Below are 20,984 nucleotides of genomic sequence, written 5' to 3'. Positions count from 1 at the left end.
ATAATGGAGTGAAATGGAAATTTGTAAGTGACCCCAAACTTTTGACCGGTAGTGTATATCTCACATTTCAGTCACTTTTAAATGCTTTTATGTCAACCGCTGACGCACTCTGGCAGCATGACTCCAATCCATTTGATATCCATGTAGTTGTATCTGTCCCAACTCATTTCTGTCACATTTGGTAATTTCATTCTGCTGAATGGATCCCAGCCAAATGTGAGTCCAGTGACTTTTGCTGTTGCTTAACACTGGTGAGTTTGGCATCAGATGCCTGCATACAGTATTAGGAGCTTGGGTGCCACAGGAGACACTTTCTTTCTATAGAACTAAATAGAAACATGTGGGATATAATACTGTATATAAAAGCAACCCAACTTCATATCAACACATCTCTGCAGAGATGAAATTACGAAACATAAAGTTACAATTTACTTGGCCAGTGTTTGTTTGGAGTGTATACGTTGCTGAAAGCTTTGTGCTGGCTTCACTCACTAGGGTTCATCTGCTTCTACAGTGTTCCATTTCCCCATTAGAAACATGGACAATTATTTGTAAATTTCCAATGCATACAATGTTGTGTGACTACAAGCAACTGTCAGGTGGTCCCAGCTAATTGCTTTGACCTCAGTATACTTGCAGTTGCTCCCGCTACATCAGCCTATTTGTCAGCACGTTTCCACGACGATTATTACTCATTTGTGATTGTCCCATACCCTGTATGGGATGTTTGCCACTCTTGGCAGGAAAACTAAAGGCGGGCTCACACCCCGAGATGAAGTCATGCTGGTTGAAAGGTTGTTCCAATTTATCGCCCCCCCGCCCTTACACAAAAACATCTGTATACACCTCATGCATGTTTCCCAATTTGCTTGAGTTAAACAAATTAACACATATACATTCAAACAAAGATGCATAGTCTCAATGCTGAATGCTCTTTTGACTTAAGAATTCAACACAATGAAAAAATGCCCAACAAAAAAATAGATAATTATCTTTTGACTGTCTTAACAGTGAATGGATGCTCCATAAGGGAATAGTGATCTCTAAGCCATTTACACAGCTGGTGATCTGTCAGCTGTGGATTGCTCCCACTAGTCATCTCATCTTCACCCACCAATCATTTGTCCCACATGGTTTCAGTGGGACACAGAACTCAGCACTATGGGAGTCTGGGAACTTGGCACAAAGGTTCTTCAGTTTAACGGAAGCATGTTGTATTCTATGTGAGTGTACATATGTAGATTGAATCTGTATTGTGCAAATTGTTGAGGTTTAGAGGTGTCAGGCTTTAATGGCCTTTACTTAATAGCTAAAGGGGGTACGACATGCAACGTAGGGCCGCGGTTTGCACTCAAAGATTGAGTTTAGAATATGGGGTGCACGTTCAACAAGGTGATCTAACAGGGCACCCTGGTCAATCGATGAACTTCTTGCTGTCAGGCTAGCTTAATGCTAAAGTGAGCTAACCGCGCACCCACCGCAAAAAGCTTTTGTGACAAAGGCTGCTTTAAAACAGAGCATTTCAGTAATAACCCAAGTTTGCTTTTCAAATTGTTTTCTCACTTGGTAACTATACATCACTGAAGATTGTTTAATGACTCATGATTACATCACTGATGTTGATGATCACTGGCTGATATGAGCTGGACTTGCATAGTCTGAAGCATGTGCAGGCAGTCGACCACCTGTCAGCGTGTTAAAAGAAAGACAGTAACCGCCTTTAAACCCACATTTTTTAGGTCACAGACAACTTATTTTGTTCTAGCTTCATTAGAGGCGTTTAGTGCTCATCGCTACTAAATTATCGTTGAAGCGCATCCTGTATACTGGCGAAACATACCTCGTGTTGGTGTTTTTTTGAAGACGGCTCTTAGCTGCATCTCAGTGAGCCGTGGTCAGCCAGATAAGACTGGATGGTCTCTCTGTCTCCTGTAGTGGAACAGAAGTGAGTGTGAGGGGCCACACTTTAGTTTGGGATAAGAAGCCCACGCAGACCAGTGATTGCTGACAAAAAAACTGTCACTGTTCTTAATATATATAAGAATGGCCAGAAGCAGTCAATATTGCCACAATCACATACTTCATAATCAGTTCTTCTGTGGTCTCCTCCAAGACAACAAACAAAATGTGTGTGGGTGGTTGTAGGTGGGTGAGTGAGGGAAACCATTCCGGCTCCTTCTAAAATTACATTACAGACAGAAGTGGATAACGTTCACCCATACACACAGACAAAGACTACTGGGAATCCGTTCCAAACTCAGGAGATGTCTCTATGTACACACTCCCATCTAGTGAACTCATTTTCCAGTGGAAACTCTTCCTCTGTACGTCTGTGACCCTTCTCTGCTCCACATCAGAAGGAAAATTAAGGGTGGACTATTAGATCGGAAACAATACAATGCATTAACTGTATATACAGTAGGTGTGCATTTGTGTGTGTGTGTGTGTGTGTGTGTGTGTGTGTGTGTGTAGAGAGAATGTGCGTGATCGGGTTGATTTTAAGCTTGCTCAAAGATAATTTCGACCACTTCTTATCTGATAAATGTATTATAAGGTGTGAATTGACACATTCATTTTAAGTTAACATTTATGCAATGGAAACATAGCTGTCTGATACAGTTGCTTAAAGTCTGGCATGTTCACACTAGGGCTGTAATCTCCCAGTCGACTAGTCGATTTTTTGGTCGATACGTTCTGGGTCTACCAAAATTCTGATTGGTCGATTTTTTGCCGTGTTATTTCATCAGGTGGAAGCATAGACCGTAACTGTCTATGGGTGGAAAGCACTAATTGCTAATGGGGGGTGTTTTCAGAGGATCCCTGTTTCACAGGTAGCAGTCTGTCTTCAGAACACCCCTCCTGTTTTCTCTTTTGTTGGATTAGCCCAACCCACTGGGGACAGATTGAAGAAAGAACTAGAAAGCCTAGGTTTAGTGGTTTGCTGAATATTTATTTAATTGTGAGTGTTTAATTTCTAGTCAGTCCTCCTCTACCATGTCGAAGACATCGCCAGTGTGGCAGCATTTAACAAAAATAGAGAACAGGAAAAAATTGAATGCAAAGTTTGCAGTTTGCATATCGCAGCTGGACTACAAACATGGCGTATCAACTAAAAACGGTAAGTTAACCTTCTGCGTTAGGTTGCCCTGTCTGTTTTGAGTAGGCTATATGAACATAACAGAATTGGCATGTTTCATAGTCTAATAATTGTTTTATAACTACCGGCGCACCCAACCGCAACTGTGGTAGCGTTCCCCAGACCCCCCCAGACCACGCTGGATGTTGAGCCTCTACCATCCAAATGCCAAAATAATATCCCGGAAGGAATTGTCGAATTTATTTCTCAGGATATGAGGCCCATTGCTGTTGTGTAAAAACTTGTTTATATACAGCGCCAGCAAGAGTAAGAGTAAAAGCTTTAAACTAATAGTTTATTTGTGTCTCCGAGCGAGGATACAGAGGCTGATGCAGCGCTGTCAGAGCCAACTGACGAGTGTCATTTCAGTGCAACATAATTAGGTCAAAAACGATTTGATATACCGCAAATAGTCTACAAGGACGAGTACTGCGGGACAATACAGTTATTTAATCTTGCATTTTTTTTCGTCCCTCCGCACCCGCACCCCCAGTCGATTTTTAATCGAAAATTTCACGACTTCAGTCGAGCAACATTTTCTTATGTTGATTACAGCAATAGTCCACACACACACACACACACACACACACACACACACACACACACACACAGAGACAGACGGACGCCTTTAGCCTAAAGAAGCAGTATCTGTAACACACCTGAAGCATCAATGTCACTGGCACCAATCTAATCTGAGCTTCAAACAGAAATAGACAGACGGATAGACTCTTGTGTTGTTAACTTGACTCGAAGCAGTTTAAGTCTAGCTTGAACTTCTATGAGTCTAGCTCTGGTTCACCGAACTATTTACTTTATGATCAACCTCTGCTTGATGTCCTCTTCGATCAATCAGCATCAGTGACCCTCATCATTATTTTCAATATTATCTGCATATCCATACATATTCAAAGCCTCTCAGTGTTCCTGTTCTTCATGTTCATCTCCATCATTTCTACCACCACCACCGGGGTCCTTATCCAAACATCATGCTCTCTTATGCTGTCCACATCAGTTTCCTCAGTGTCCTCTTCTTTTCCTCCCTAATCACCCTATAAAGTTTAAAGCACTTGTGTAATCAGCTGTGCGGCTCAGCAGGGAAATCCCCTTAAAATGACTACAGGAACTACTCCAAAACTAATCTCACATTCACTCACTCACCCCTCCCTTTCCGTCGCTGTCTCTTTGTGTTTTTTTTCTTCCTTCACTCTGTCTCATCTGTCTCCTTTCACAATGATCAATGTTATTTAGTTTTCTTTTTTTTATCGTATTTGGCTTTAGCCATGCTCTTTTTTTGAGTCTACAATTACAGTTTCATCCTTTCACAAAGAAGTTTCACTTAGAAGCAACATTGCAATAATACTGCATCCAAAGTGGATCTTGGAATCAAAAGCTTGTCCCTGTAGGCTTGCAAGCTACCTTGCAGCTTGCGGCACCTCTAAAGCAATTTTTTTAACATGTCACACATATTCTTATTAGTTTATTCTTCACAAAACGGGGGCGGGTATGTGCAGGACTAGTTGAAACAGGGCACGTCAGAATAGTGGAATACAATTGCTTGCTGTGTAAGCTACTGTATGTCAATACGTTTAATTACAAAACATACTGTAGGTGTTTTCAAAAATAAGTCTTTTGGATCTGTTAGGAAGCAAATCTATGGAGATAAAAACATTTTATTGGTCAAAGCTTTAGTACGTAACTTTTGATGTAAATGAACGTCCGTTACATTCAAGCCATTTCCAAATAAGTGGCTACCAAGCTCAATAACAATGTCAGCTCCGCACTCTCTGTATTTCTCACTATGGCGAAGATTGTGTTGTCCAGCGATTTTCCGGCACAGAAACTCAAATTACGTCTTCTGAATAGTTCATCATGTTTTTTAATCCTCTGTGTGTTGTGATTGTGTCTATATCGGTTTCCTGTATGTTTCTGTTCCTTTTTTACTTCAGTTTATTGATTGTGTGTATTTCTGTTCTGTGATTATTGTGTAGGTTTTGTTGTTTCGTTAGTTTCTTTTTTTCTGTCATGTCCTTGTCAACGTCTAGTTATACTTCCTGTCTTGTGTTTGTCCCATGAGTGTCCGTATGTTCTGTTTCCTGTTTTATTTTGATAGTCTGTTTTTCTGTCTAGTCTTATCTTGTACTACCTGCCTATGTTTTCCTGCCTCTGTGACTGTCCTCCCCGCCCTCATGAGTTTCACCTGTTGTTTCACCTGTTCCTTGTTTGCTCGTTACCTTTAGTATTTAACCTCTGTGTCCCCTTTGTCTCGTGTCAGATCCTTGTTTGGTTTGTTGGTGAGTCTGTTCCTGTCGGCTTGTCAGCGTTTGGGTAGTTCCCTGCAGTCTTTATTTTCCCTGTGAGTCTTTTCCCTGTCTATGTGCTCCCGTTTTGGTGTTCCTGTTTTGGGTTTTCTTTTTCTCTTGGATTTTTGTGTTTTTGGATCCCTTTTGGTAATTCCCTGTTTTTGTTTAATAAACTATACCATTAATTCACTCCTGCCTGCCCGCTTATCACTGCGTTCTAGTCCTCAATTCCCTGATGTGACACCGTATCCTCCTTGGCTACTAGCAGCTGTGTGGAGGAGGAGTGGGGGGACACGTGCATGGTTACTGAAGGCTGTATCATGTGGATGCGCTGACAGTGTTATTACTTAGAATTCCTCATGGGGGTGACAGAAACTACGCACTATAGCTTTAAGGGTACCACTCAAACTAGTGACAATTGGGAAAAAACAAATGGAAAGCAGAACAACCACTGTAAAACAATACTTTAGTACACAGTTAAACATTGATCACCTGATCTCCTACATTCTGACTTATACACTTGAGTAGAAACTTTGTAAGTGCTTGTCAATAAACACAATTATACTTTTACTTTATATGCAGTACACATATCAAAGTTACTGGTTTGGAGGATAATGAGTCAATTAACACACCTCTGGTGAAAAACTGAAAAATGTTAACATTGAAAGACACCTGACCGGTGCCAGACGGTAGAAAGAGCTCAACCAGATGGAATTTAGAACCAGCTGTTGCATTGAACGCACACACAGACACACTCACGATAGAAACAAATGCACATGAACACACATAACCTAAAGCCTGCCTGGACATACACAAAAACACACACATACTAGGGCTCTCAAACCTGGGAGCTGTATTCTCAGAGAATGAGTTTCATCTTTGAAGGAGAGGAAGTAATCACACAGAAAATTGCAGCCGTGAAAGTTAAAGGAAGGATCTGTAAAATCATGCTGTAGTCATTATGGGCGTAGGATAAAGGATGTCTGCTCAGGGTTGAGACATGCGTTCTTACCATTTTATTAACTAAGTTCACAAGTCACTGAACTTAATGATATAATTATGGGTGGGTGACCTTTTGCAAAAGATTCTTCTTGGAAAAAAGCAATTCAGTTCTGAGAAAATGTGCAACTCACTACTCCACAGTCAGTAGTCATTTAACGTCATAGTAATAGGGATAATAGTAAGATCCACTTGGTGTGGATCATGGCAGTCCACTGACCTAGAATTAGAGTAGGTTAGTAAGTTTATCCCAATCCTCCAAGAAGGTTACGTTGTCGGTTCGGTTCGTCTGTTTCTTTTATAGGTGGGAGGGTGTGGTATGGGCAAAGGTAAAACCCTTTAATATCTGGAGCGGATCTGAAACACTGGGTGGATACAGAAATTATTTTTCACTTTCGTTAAAGGCGCAATATGTAACAGTTACTGTATTAAATCCAAAGATGACCCCAATGCGCCATCAGATGTAAAGAAAACAAGCCAAGTTAATGCTAATGCCAGTATTTTCTCCTTTTGAAATGTCTGTTCCGTGATGGAATGTCTGTTTGTGTTTTGGCCTGTGTGTTGGTATCAAATGCCCAGTTTGACAGCCAGGCTCGGTTAACAGATATACCTTTAAAAACATAAACCCAGCGCTCTACAGCTATAGTACAGCCTTGGAAGGCAAATTCTATCCAACCTAAAAAACGGTATGTTTCTAACAGTTTCCTGACTTACGAATAATAACGAATTATCCAATGATACCCGGACCTTTTCAGGCCAATTTATCATGTCTACAAGGGACGGATTTTATGTAATTTCAACGTTTGTACACTCACATTGAGTTATTTATTACTATTAAGTGATCCCAACTTGTCCTGGCTAATGTCGCCATGCTAACATGCCAGTACTGCTGATGTTAGCGAACGTTACCGGAGGACCAAGCAAGCGGACCATGGCTGTTTACAACGTGTAGCCTTTTCAGCGGCTGTAGCAGACAACGATGAGTTAGTTTTAGTCAAGCGATTTTTACCGTAATTCTAAGCCAATAAAGTGTGTATTTCAGTAGAGTGGAAAAGGACAGCGAGGTAATGTTATTTTTAGCAGTTCTCACCTTAATTCTAAGTTAAGGAAGTGCGTCTGTCCGTCTGGTGGAGAGGACAGCGAGGTTGTGGGGTTTTAGCGGTTCCTTTTGTAACTCTAAGCCGAGGAAGTGCGTCTGTCCGTCGGGGGAGACAACTAGGGCTGGGACGGTTACCGCATTCCCGTGGTCACGTGACGCCTAGCGCGGGTCTGCGCTTGTCACGTCAACACTGCAAAAAAACATGCTTGCACATGTGCATGTTGTGTATAATGACATGGATTCATTGATTATAATGACATGGATTGTGTCTGATAACATTGTGTCGAACATGATTTCAAGGTTTTCTAAACAAAACTTGTAAAAAAAAAAAAAAAAAAATGGAGCAAATCCGACCTTTTGCGAGTAATGTTCCATGAGACATGGTGGCCCAATCCCAAAGTGAGCCCTGAGGACTAAGGACTCACAGACTTAATTGATCTCAGGTGCTAAGTGAGTGAGTGTGTGAGGCCACAGGCTCAGATAGGTATAAAAAGGATTGGTACAGCCAATCACAAGATCATGTGACCTTGGCTACGTTTAATAACAGATATGTTGCTGACACTTCCTGGTTTGGGTATTTTTTGGGTTTGTTGCTTTCCACACGGCCAAGGCACGGGAGTTGCTGGCTGATTTCCATTTTTTTTCAAATTCTTGTTTTACAAGCTGGACAACAGGTCCGTTTCGTCTGCTTTGAACTGTGGTTAATTCCCTCTGGTGAAGTCGGCATCGATGCAGACTCACTGAAATTACTCAGTAAGTGTGTATGAAATGACTTGGTAAGTGTGTATGAAATGACTCGGTAAGTGTGTATAAAATGACTCGGTAAGTGCGACATTGGGACAACCCTAATATCGCAAGGACACGCACTAAAGTCCGTGAGTCCAGACTTTGGGATTGGGCCAGTAACATTCCATTCTTGTCGACTATTAGGCCTATATTTCAGAGTACCTGTTTAATGTCTTATTTTGGAGAAATGTCTCAAGACATTTCGCAAAGACATTTCTCTGTTTTCAGCTGATGTAGGCACATAAACGTTACAGCTGCAGTGTTCATTATTGCACATTATCCTAGCAGTTAGCAGATTGTCCTTCTGTTTATACTGTAGCTTTATCCTGATAAAACGGCACGGTTGAATTTCAGCCTGCATGAACGTTTTGTAGCCTAAAACAGAGCGGCTTATATTGGTAGAGAACGGCCGATTTGCCCTCTTTGCTTTGTCTGCTGAGCTAACAGAGGGGCTGCACTGGAGGGTTAAGCCAATGTTTTTCTCAGAGGTAACCATTTACTTTACCAACAGTACTGACAATAGATAAATCCACTGTGTCTTGAGAAGCTAGCTTGTTGTTTTATTGGTCACTTTTAACTTTTTTTACTCTCTCTTTTCCTCACAGCGACGCTAATACTGCTCTCTCTCTCTCTTTGCGCGACCACACAAACACTAACTGGGTTAGGAGAGGTGAAAGACATTTTCTGGTTTGAAGGGAAACACCAACAAGTACTCCACATGAATGTTTTTCCTTTGGTTCTTTATATATCACAGCTACCAGCCATGTAGAGTGGATGTTTAGGTTTGTATCTGTGTGTGTGATAGGTAAACAGACTCGGCGACCAGCCCAATGGAAAAGGGACTGCTGCCTATCTTACGAGATACGGTGATGTTGTGTGTGTGCGTGCTTGTGTTTTGCTCCCAGGGTGGTTATCAGGTGCAGTAGGCAGCAGGAACAGCTGCACTGACCCCCAGCTGATATACCACTTGAATGCAAAAGGGACAAAGTTGGACCCTGTGTTTGTGTGTAAGCGAGTGTGTAAGGTGATTAATGTGTGTGTGTGTGTGTGTGTGTGTGTTTGTGGGCTGGCACAGAAGCGACAGGGTTATTTCTTTTGGCACCCAGTAATTAGCTCTAGGAACAGTCACAGAGGTTCCAAATGTTGAGACATCCTGTGCTCCTGGAAGTGTTTAATACTTTGGCAATTGTTACACCCTGACTGATCCTGAACACAGTGCTCTGTCAGAGGTCTATATCGGGTTGCTTGCTTGGACTTCATGGCTTTGTCACATGCACTAGGAAAACAAACAGTGAGCGTAAATACTCCATCAAAATCTGAATTTGATGCTTCTCACTTTTGGTGTCCAGATGTATAATAATAAGTATAACGGTACTGCATCTATTGTACATGTTTTTGGGGTCCAGGACCACACCTCTGGCTGGGCATTTCCCATGGCAGTGAGTGACTGACCGTCATCTGAGGGCTGACGCTACTAGAAGATGTGCTGTGTTTACATCATATCGTTCAGTCTGTAATTATGTGCAACTGTGTCAGCCTCCTCGTAACATTGGGTCTCAGAGGTTTTTGTGTCCGACCACACAGATGTTGCACCAAGCAGATAACCGGAAGCCAATATTTTCAGGTGGTACAAAAAAATCCCATCCTCTGAAGAACATTAATGAAGGGGGCGCTATTAGGGGAGAAATAGATTACAACTTAGATATCTTACTGTTATTTGCGCAAAAATGAATTCTAATTTCAGATTGATCTTTACGGATCTGCCACTCTGGAAACCAAATAAAAAAATCTCATGTTTTTGGATAAAAGCTTGAAATGACTTCTGCCTTGATTGTGGCAATTTATTTCACATATTATCAAACTGTAGAAAAATGTCTGAAAAAGACGGATTTTCTGATTGAAGGGTCAACATAAAACAGAGCTGTCTGAGGCTAAACTTACACAATATGACATCATCAAGATGTTAACCTGCTTCTGTTGTATACTCTTGAGGTTTTACCCATCACTTAATTCTGTTTCAGCCTCATTAGTCACTACCATAAAGTCAGCAAATGGAGCTTTGGCTCTGACATATCCAATTCGGAGAAGCATTTGGTGTTTTTTGTATACTAATGTTGGGAAATGTCTTTCCTGGCATTTTTCTCAATTTTTAGTACTGTTATGTCTAACCTGGGATCAGGAGAGCCTTATACACTGAGTTTCAAAGAAACAATACTTGAACTGCTGTCAACATTTTCTAACTGGGGGGTTGCAATTTCCTGAATCTAAATGCATGAACTCTGCGCACACGCACACGCACGCACACACACACACACACACACACACACACACACACACACACACACACACACACACACACACACACACACACACACACACGGACAAGCCTGAATAGATCTCATGTGGTTACACTCTTCTACTGCTGACTTTTGGAACAAAAGACAAGAGAGTTCTTGCATGTGTACGGTGTTCACCGTCCAAGGGAGGCTGTCATGACACCATCCAAAGAAAGAGACAGAGAGAGAGAGAGAGAGAGCGCACACACACACCATTATTAGTAATATTTTAACAAAATAAATATCAGCTTTTGTTTGTTTACCTTTATATTTAACTACAGGCGCAGTGAGTAGTGGAAAATCGTACAGAATTTGGTGATAATGAGCAGAAGCCACATTAAGAACTCTTTAATATGAAGTCAAACTAATCCACATTGTTTATAGCAGGTTGTGGTTTGCCTTCCAATAAATAGGAAAACACTACAAAGCTGTACCATAAAGCAGAGCCATAATTATAACCAGTGCTACTGTGTGTGCAGCATTCAGGTCCTGGGTGGCTCTCATCACATGAAATGAATGTTGTTCAGTATTCCTTTTTGTCACTCTCTTGCAGTAATGATTGGCAGAACTCACTGTACAAGGGCTTATTGTGCAAACACTATAATGATATGCAGTGTAATTCATCCACACATGTGTGACCTGTAAACAAATGTGAGCCAGATGCAAAGCCATGAAAAATGATCAGTTGAAGTGCTTATTTTTTCAGTGCAATAACTAAACACAAATATTTAGTGTGGCACTTCCAGGTTCATAAACAAGGGCGTATGGATGGTTATGTTTCCGGTGATGATGGACTGTTTAGATCTGACAATTCTGAAGCGTTCCTCCTGCTGTTAAAGGTTTTCCTCGGCTGTTTTAAAAAAAACTCAATGCAGATTGTCCATTTTGATGACAGATATAAACACTGTGCTGCAGAAAGAGGTTTTAGTTCTCAATCAGTCTTTGCTCTGTTTCTAGATTAAAGGTGTGGGGTCAAAAGGTTGACACAACCCCACCGTGAGTCTCTAAATGACCAACTTACAACCCTGTGTATGAGGGAGGCCAGGCTGTATCAGAAAATCAGAAGCAAAAAGGCCTTTTTTCAATAGCTGCAGCCGAGCTGGCGTGCACAAATGTGACGTCATGAGCGCCCTAACTGTTTATACTTGTGTGTTGTGGGTTCAACACTAGCTGCAGTCTTCTCCTGAACAGAGGTGGCGCCAATGAGGAAAGGCTACCAACTTTATACCTCCGGACTAGAAGAAGAAGAAAAAGGTAAACAGCAGCAGAACTGGCAGCAGCATTGCCGTTGATGCTTTGATTTGATTTGATGACCTACTTCGTTGGATCAAGCCTTTCATTCGACATAAAATAACTCATCTTAACCCAATAAGTTTATAAAAGAGACTTGCAGTCACTCAGAGTCCTGGTCCAACCCAGTCAGTTTACTGCTGGCTGCCTGGTGACAGGAGGGCGGAGGTGACAGAAACTGAGCGGAATTCTCTTTCATCGGTTTTTAGATTGATTTTGACCATGTAGATTCACGCTCGAGGCCACTTAAATCAGGGAGAGAATAGTTTATAAAGCATGGGTTAAATTAAAAATGTAATTTTAAATATGTCTTCGTCTATTCTAGGATCAATGGCCGAAAAAAAAGGATAAAGCACCATAAATGCCACTTGCATAACCCTTTAGACTACCACAGTGACTGTGTTTACATAAACATAATATTCCAGTTGTGGGCCTTGTTCCTGATAAGGCGATATTCCAACTAAGCTGTTTACATGGCTAATGAAAGTGAATATTCCACTAATATTCCCGTTGACATGTAGCAGTGCAAAATATGTAATTTTTTAAAGGCAGACTTGTTGACCGTGTGAACACAGCGTCCCTCTGTCATTCCTTCAACCAGCTTCTTTAAAAGGTTGGCGTGGCATATCCAAAAACCTGTTGATATCCAAGTCTGTAATAATGTAAAAAAGTAGCTGTGTTTCTCCTTATCTAAAAATAACAATTCTACCAGACTTTTTTACTTTGGGGTTATATTTACCAACCATTTGAACCACAGGATTCAAAGGGCTTTGACATATTTGAAAGCAAAGGTTAAACAAAGGCAACTCCAATGTTCTAGGCCCAGACTGTCCTCATACAATTAGAAAATGTCAGTGACTGTGGATCTTTTCTACTCTCTGACATCAGAATCAGAAATACTTTATTGATCCCTGAAGGGAACTTCTGTGTTCCAGTTGCACACATTGCACAAAGGGCAAAAGGAATATAAATAAAGATAGTGGTATATAGTGAAGTATATAAATCTCAGAATAAATATAAAAGAAATATAAAGGAGTGTGGCTATGTACATATTTACAATATTTTAATGTGAGAAACCTTCGTTTTGTAATCATGGCAGTGCTGCGCTGCCATAGTTGTATAAAAGCATATAGAGAACCTCTCTATATGGGCGCCCGCTCTACCAGCTGAGCCATCAGGGCGTCCAGAATGACACTTTTTAATAGTGCATGTTGCACACATTTGACTTTCTATTCCGCAGCACAGATTTCTGTAAATTCCGAGAAATTCTGCTTCCATTTGTGCCAAAGCACGCACACATTCACGCAGATGCTGGGAGATACTCACGTGTATACACACAAGCAGATGTAGAGCTACAAGCACACACACAAACAGATGTGCTCTATTGTATTATAGTACAATGTCACAGTGTGACCTCCACCCGTTATTGATCCAGAATGTTTTGGGTCTTCCCATGCCAAACCTTAAAACAAATGTTTGTCTGAGCTGCAAAAATGAAAAGTAGTATTATGTTACATCATCGTAACTGTTCTAGGTCCCAAACCTGTTTTCTGCCTGATATGAGAGGTTGAATAGTTCCATTAGACCTGATCCTGAGATGAGAGTTCATATTTTGATAGAGGATTCTGAGCTACAGTAAGAAGCAGTGCATTAGAGGATATATTTTTCAAGGAAGCCTTGAGTCGCTGCCCAGAGATATTAAGTAACACTAACAGGAATTGCACTAATGCTAACAAGAGCAGTTTGAAATCAATCAATCAATAAACAAAACAAAGCAAAAAGGAGGCACAATCCAAAATTTCTTTTTTCTCAATAACATCCCAAATGTTTTCTCTTTGTTCCTGTGTCACAGCCCCAACAAAGACAGCAGCCGCACTGTATGTTGGTGGTCTTCCCTCTTTGCACGGTGGGTAAAGTTTTTCCGATACACCCAATCTCAGTAATCCTTACGCATCTCAAAATAAGTTTACAGATTTGATGAAATGGGATTGGCTGAACACATCAAAACAATAGAAATATTGTTGGGCCTGTGGACTTTACAGGGGGTGTTTTAACTTTCAGAAATGCAAACCAGAGAAACCTACAAGCGCTATTTACCATTAAAGGCATTAACTCCATGTGTGTGTTTCCCCCCTTGGCTCATTTTCAGATGGTGGTATCTTACTGAGGGAGAAAGGGAGACTTTGAGGATAAGAGGAACCACACCACCGGGCCTCCTGATATCTCTCTTTCACTCAACAACCCTTCTACCATCCTACTCTCTTTCCATTTCCCCCTCCCATTGCCGTCTCTGTTTCAACTTTGCCCCATTTTTCATCCTTCTCTCCAGTCCCATTCGTCCAGGAGAAGGTTGTTATTCCAACATGTTTCATCATCATGTTTAACACCAACTCTTTGTCCTAGAAATAACGGTTCCAAGTATCCACAGATTTGTTCTATACCACAACCCAATCTCTTTCCTCAGGCTCCTGGTGCTTCCAGTTTTTTTCACTCTCTGACCCCTTCTATTTTAATTCCTCCATCTATCCCTTTTTTTTCCTCTAGTTGACACTTACCAGCTCTCCATCTGTGCCTATCTCTCTTTCCACCCTTAATGGGATATGTAAGCCAGGTCTTAGAGCGTGTGGTAATACAGAAGACAACATAGGCCCCCCAAACACACCAACCCGCCAATCTCACTAACTCAATACAGGCAGACCCTCAGATCGACAGAGTGATACGACGGGAAAAACTAGGTCATGTTTGGGAGCGTAGCAGATTTATTGCGGAAGCGATATACACTAATATTGTTATCCTTAGGGCAGGCCGATGCCGATCTGCATGGAGAAAGTATGATCTGACAGTTTTATACGAAGGAGAAAATGGGAAGAGAAATGGATATTCTTCACCCTTTGATACAAAGCTGAGCTTGTCTCTGTAGGTTATGTAACACAAGGTCACCTGGGGTCCACTGGGCCCCTGTGAGCAGGTATAGTCGAACACAGAGGTCTGCATCACAAGTACAAACAGTGGTCCCGATTAGAGATGTTCAAATACCAATACCAATACCAGTATCGGTATCAGCTCTGATACTGCCTCAAATGCTGATATTGGGAAGTACTGGTGTTTATGCACCGATCTGATACCACATAATGAAGAAAAAAAAATCTACGTTTAAGTAGCTTATTTATGTTCTTTTGCGGTTATAACTGACTGTCAAACTGGATAAATAAAGAAGGTTCTGTGGTGTTCATTGTTTGTGTTTGTTCATGTTTCACAAGGAGTTTAATCTGAGCCAGACCGACAAAGAAAACAAAAATCCTATCACATCAGTGCAGGGATAGTAGTATACAGTTGTTAAATAATTAAACATATGACACACTGGTATCGGACCAGTACTCAAAACGACGCTTACACAGCTCCAAGACTTCGGGGATGGTAAGTATTAGAATTAGAAGCTTTAAAACTCTTCTTTGTTGTGTATTTGGAATCTTAAAAGTTGAACGGAAATTAGAATTCACTTTATTTTTGTGGAAGAAAATAGATTTTTTCTTTACATGTTTCAAAAGAGGATAACACTCGGCCCAGTTGTAGGGACAACGCAACCAACTAACTGTGGCTCAATAACCTCAGCTCTCTGTACCTTGGGATTCAAATCACAACCCAAAGTAGGCAGTGGTCAGATCACATGTACGGTGGCCCTGAAGTGCAAACCACCACAACATATAGAAAAACGCAACAGCAAATCATAAAACACAACAGCAAATAGGAAAACAAAACAGCTAATAAGAAAACACTTCTTCACTGGTGAAGTGTCTCAAACCAACTTTCCATTCATCACTTTCTTCTGGAGTTAACTTCTTTTTAAATGTTGGTCTTTGATTGGCACCAATCAAGCTAACTTTAATTGTTCTTTTGCAGGTGGAGAAATTTCCAACTCTGACACAGATTGTGAAAAAAAAGAGTTTGACCCAACTGACAAGCTGGTGAGTGCAACGTATTTTTTTTGCATGATCAACCCAACCTCTGTCCTTTGTAATGCTGTACTACAGCCATTTGAACCTCTGCATGAAAGCAGTCCAATACAGACGAATACAGAGGATATCGGTCCAAGTACCTCTGGATGTCCTGGAACAACAAGAAAATATTACAGGTTTGGTTTAGGGGCTTTTGTTTTAAATAGTCTAGAATATTAAATATTAATTACTTATAAGAAGACACACGGTATGTTTCATTAATAATATATTTTGTGTAAATATTTTCATTTCGCAGCAACTACACAGACCTGTACGCGCCTATCGTCATTGATGACGATGATGATGACGATGATGATGACGCTGATGATGAAGTTCTGTCACAGACACAAATAAGGCATCTTCTAAAGAACCTATGTGAGTCATAAGTGACTTGCAGAGTACGAGTAGTCATTAAACAAATAAACATCACTGTATTAAGAAGGGTGAAATGCCAATTTCAGTTACTCCGACGAGAAAAACTGTTGGTAGTTGGTCCAGTAGAGAGATGTCTTTGTGTAAGGAACTCCATTAGAATGTTTTAAATGTAGCCTATTGTTTTATTAACTGTCTAGAGAGTGTCCTAAGGAGTCATAATCCAGTGTTATGAGTACAAGTCATGAATACTGAATGGAAGAAATGCTTGATCCTGTTTGTGTTCTGCTAATATGCTACAAAATTATGCTTGGAGCATTTTTTTTTTGTTTTTTACACACAATGTAACTTACCACTACTTTCTTTACTTTTTGTTCTAGGCATACAAGTGCACCTGAAATAATTGCAAATGTTGTGCTTCCCATGGACCACAAGAAAGTCAGCGGATTCAATGTGTCCAGATCTAATGTATGTATTGGTGCTGTCGGAGGCTTTCAGCATTGCTCATACTCCAATGAGAATGACATGTTTGTTAAGTGGGCATTAACTGATGATGTTGGCTCCCCTGAAGAAGGCCTAGATACTGGAGGACCGAGGCGGGAATTCCTCAGGCTTCTAATGAATAATTAGATCTTTGACCAACCTCCAGCAAGCCGTTACCTGGTGTACAACTCTACAAGTGTCTTTTCTTTCAGTTTATGTTTTTTTTTTAAAGTGTTATTATGTTATAAGTAATTAAATATAAATATAAATAAATATAAGTATTATTTTTGTTGTACGTTAAGCCCCACTTTCTGCGAAATGTAAGCACTTTAAAATAAGGGTCGACACTGTACACAACCCTTTTAGTCTTGTTAAACTTTCTGGCCATATATATAATCATAAGAAAAACAAAAAGTCTGAATGGAAAATAAAAGGGTCATGTCACCTGGGTCACCACCTGCCTGAATTTAACGAAAAGTCCCTCTTAACAGATAAAGATGGCCATTAACTGTAATTTTTCTGTACTTTGCATGACAGCTGTCAGGGGAAATGAATATGTCCTGGTAGGAAAGATCATTGCTGTGTCTATAGTACACGGGGGACCAGCACCGCATTTCCTGTCAAAGGACCTTGTTAACCACATTGTAGGGAATCCCAGATTCAGTGCCACTCTGGAAGATATTACAGATGAGGAGATAGGGAGAGTTCTGCATCAGGTATGCAGTGACATTGATTCAAGTAGTGAGTTTACTAAGAGAGCACATTTTATTCAGAGTTAAGGTCATAGTGAAATGAACAGACCATAAGTTTCAGAGCTCCACTTCTATCAGTAAGACAAAATGTAAGTAGAAAATAATTCAAACTCTGGTTTGGTTAAGTGGTTTGCCATTTGATTGACCATTGCAAAAGTCTAACCCTATTAGGGATGGGTTTTACTAAGTCTTACAAAGTCTTAACAGGTCCAGGAAGCAGAATCTGTGGAAAAACAAAACCGTTCCATGTTCCAGACTGCTGGATGCTTCCTACGTATGAAGACTTCTGAGAGAAGGCAAAGCACTTAGATTTTGGGCCAATTTTGTTTTGGATTGTGAAGGTTTGTTATGCCTTTTTATATGGTGTTTGTAAAAAGTGAAAACCTTTCGTTTTCACACTGTAAATTTAATTTACTTGTTAGATGATAAAGACACTAAAACAATGTTGACTTTTCCTTTTCAGAAAAAGCGACCGCTGTGTCCCTAGAAGATGTACTGATGTTTGCTATAGGGCTCGCATCACTTCCACCTACTGGAATAACACCATTACCATGCACTGAGTTCTTCACAAATTCGTCATTCGCTATGTCAAAACATGGAGTCTGGCTTCTCCAGGCTTTGGGTGCATTTAATGCTGTGTCAAGTCTGGATTTTTGTCCAGTCTTTAAACATGCAGTTTATAAAGCATAAAAGAGTGCATGCTCAGTTCAGTTCATTGTAATGATTGTTATTGCTGTTCATTACTTGGTTGAATGTCAAATCACATAACAGATGGCAAAGTACAGGTCACAGTAACAGTAAAATTGTACTCTACTAAAATGTACGTAGTTCAACATTTGAAACAGTGTATAACATGTTGTGCTTGCAAACAAGCTTGTAAACAAAGCCTTTTGAAAAGAACCACCTTTAAAAAATTAAGAAAATTGTTTAGGGATCTTTGGTTGTTCAGACCTACAATTAACACACAGTTAACATGATGGTGAATCAAAAACTAAACAAAATGTATAGCTTGGGAGCAATATCTCTGGTACAACACTGCTTATACTGAACTCCACATGCCAAACTGAAAATAAATGATAAGCTAAGCCACATTTGAGAATGTTTTCCTTTGACATCGGGCCTTTAACAGTGGGCTGCAGTAGAACATATTTACAGGTCAGCTATTTCTTTCAGGGTGACATATAGTTCTGACGATGAAATATTCTGCGATATATTGCAATTCAGTACCTTTTTCCCATTTCCCAATTCCAATTTATGTCCCTTAAAGGAAACTTTGTCAACATCTGTGCTCTCTAAATATATGGATTTCTCCGTATGTTCATCTCACTTCAATTGCACATCTGTAATAAAAGATCGATAATTGGCGTCTGTTTATCGATGCAGTATTGCCACGGAAAATATCGCGATACTGTGCTATATCGATTTTTCCCACCACCATAAAATAATATTTGGGAAATTGATCTTAATGCCTTGATTTAAAAGAAAAAGGAAAAATTCAACCTTAAAGGACACCCGTTTTCTTTGTGAATGAATCGTGTATCTTAAATAAATACATTTTCTTCCTTAAAATACAGGGAGCATAAGTTTACACCTATGTTAAATTCCCATAGAAGCAGGCCGATTTTTATTTTTAAGGCCGGTTATTTCATAAATCCAGGATACTTAAAATATTTAAATGAAATATGCAATCAAAATAGCCCCACATAATCATCATACTCTTCACCATACCTAGAGATATGTGATGATGAGGGGCTATTTTAATTCCAAAGGCCAAGGGAGCTTTATCAGGATGCATAGTATCCTGGATCCATGAAATAACTGGCCTTTAAAATGTATTAATTAAATAAATAAATAGCCTGCTTCTATGGGAATTTAACATAGGGTTGTGCATATTTATGCCCCCTGTATTTTATGGAATACACATTTACATTATTCATTCAAGAAAATCTGTGTCTTTTTCCTAATTCTTTTCAATTATGACAGACAATCAATTTCCAAAAGATGATTTTTTTTGTATTCTGCTTTATAGTCAACTTTAGCATGGGTTCATACATTTATAAACACCACTGTACTGATTTAATGATTTCTTATAAAAAATAACATTTTTTGATTTTGGATCAACTTCAAGATAATGACGTGAAAAATAATCTGGGTTAAAACAGAATCTAACTTTCCTTTCCCAGTACTCTGTCTCTCCCTCTGGCTCACATACTGATTCCGTTTCAGTGATATAAGCATGGGATTCATTACAAGGCTGCCATCTCAAAATACTGTTGCACTGTTGTGTCTATGTTTCTTTGTGCTCCACATTTACCGTACTTTCTCACTGTTTCTCCATCACGCTTGACTTCGTCTCACATGAAGTCCCACTTACAACTCTCTCTGCTTTCTATATCTGTGCAAAAGTCTCTGATGGAGGTCGAGCCAGACAGTTTGACTTTGATTTCGCCAACATGGTCTACGTTACAGAGATGTTAAGCATAATCAATTTGACCGTGACCAGGTGGAAGGTAATTAGCCTAAAATGTCATCATACTGAGTCAGGTTACAGTTGTGGGAACGCAGGCTTGGGTTTTTCATGTCTTTCTTAAAACCTGCTTCATCTGATAACCATTGCTTCCAATTCTTCTTCACTCTTTCATTGGCTCTCCTTTGTTTCTGTCTTGGTCTCAAACTTAAGCATGATTTATACTTCTGCCTAAAATCTACACCGTGGCTATGTACCTAGGTACATGGAGACACGGACCTGCGCCGGACCCTACGCCGTAGCCTGACACACACCATTCGAAAAATGATGAAGAATCGTGTTTTAGCATAGTTTTTCTGATGGCAAACAGTTTTAAATTAAAAACTCCTTTAATGTCAGTCGATACATCCTCCGCGGTCACTTTATTTCAAGTGTGAAACTTAGCGTAAAACTGTGTCAGACAAAGCAACCTGCCAAACTTCTCACAAACTACCTGACAACGACCACTTAACTAAACAAGCCAAGCTATAAAAGCTACGTATCTGGCTTCCAAGAAAGCTAACCAGCCTAATCAAGGGTGAAGATTGGGGTTTGGCGGGGGTCTGGAGTAACATAAGGGAGAAGGCCGGGAGCAGAAGCCTAAGAAGAGGTCAAAGGATTAGGTCGTCTCACGGTGGAGTCGGGGCATGAAGAGAGAGGAGAGGGAAACACTATTTTAAACACACTATTTCTTTGATTCAAGATTTTTAGAAAAAGATGAAGGAAGAGAGAAAGTGATTCAGAACCAGCCCAGGAGGCGGGTGATAGAGAGACATGTAGGCAACAAGTTCTGAGAGGGTAGAAAAACCCAAGATTGAAACCTGCTATAAAATTTGTGAGATACTTTAAAAACTACATATACACTCACCGGCCACTTTATTAGGTACACCTGTCCAACTGCTCGTTAACACTTAATTTCTAAGCAGCCAA

At 40.2% G+C, this 20,984-nt stretch overlaps 1 long non-coding RNA gene across 1 annotated transcript in view; it reads right to left on the bottom strand.

Moving 5' to 3' along the window:
* LOC117946381 overlaps positions 1–13,363 on the bottom strand; it is a 17,402-nt gene extending 4,039 nt beyond the window's left edge. Inside the window, exons 1-2 of the long non-coding RNA XR_004657021.1 lie at positions 13,353–13,363; positions 8,061–8,065 (exon numbers count right to left, since the gene is read on the bottom strand). This is a non-coding gene — a long non-coding RNA (uncharacterized LOC117946381). The remainder of the gene's footprint in view (positions 1–8,060; positions 8,066–13,352) is intronic.
* Positions 13,364–20,984: the final 7,621 nt, after the last annotated feature.

The sequence above is a fragment of the Etheostoma cragini genome, chromosome 6 (genome assembly GCF_013103735.1).
Source record: "Etheostoma cragini isolate CJK2018 chromosome 6, CSU_Ecrag_1.0, whole genome shotgun sequence".
NCBI classification, from domain to species: Eukaryota; Metazoa; Chordata; class Actinopteri; order Perciformes; family Percidae; genus Etheostoma; species Etheostoma cragini.
Note: the sequence above shows the minus strand (reverse complement) of the source record. Positions and strands in the feature narration are given on the sequence as shown.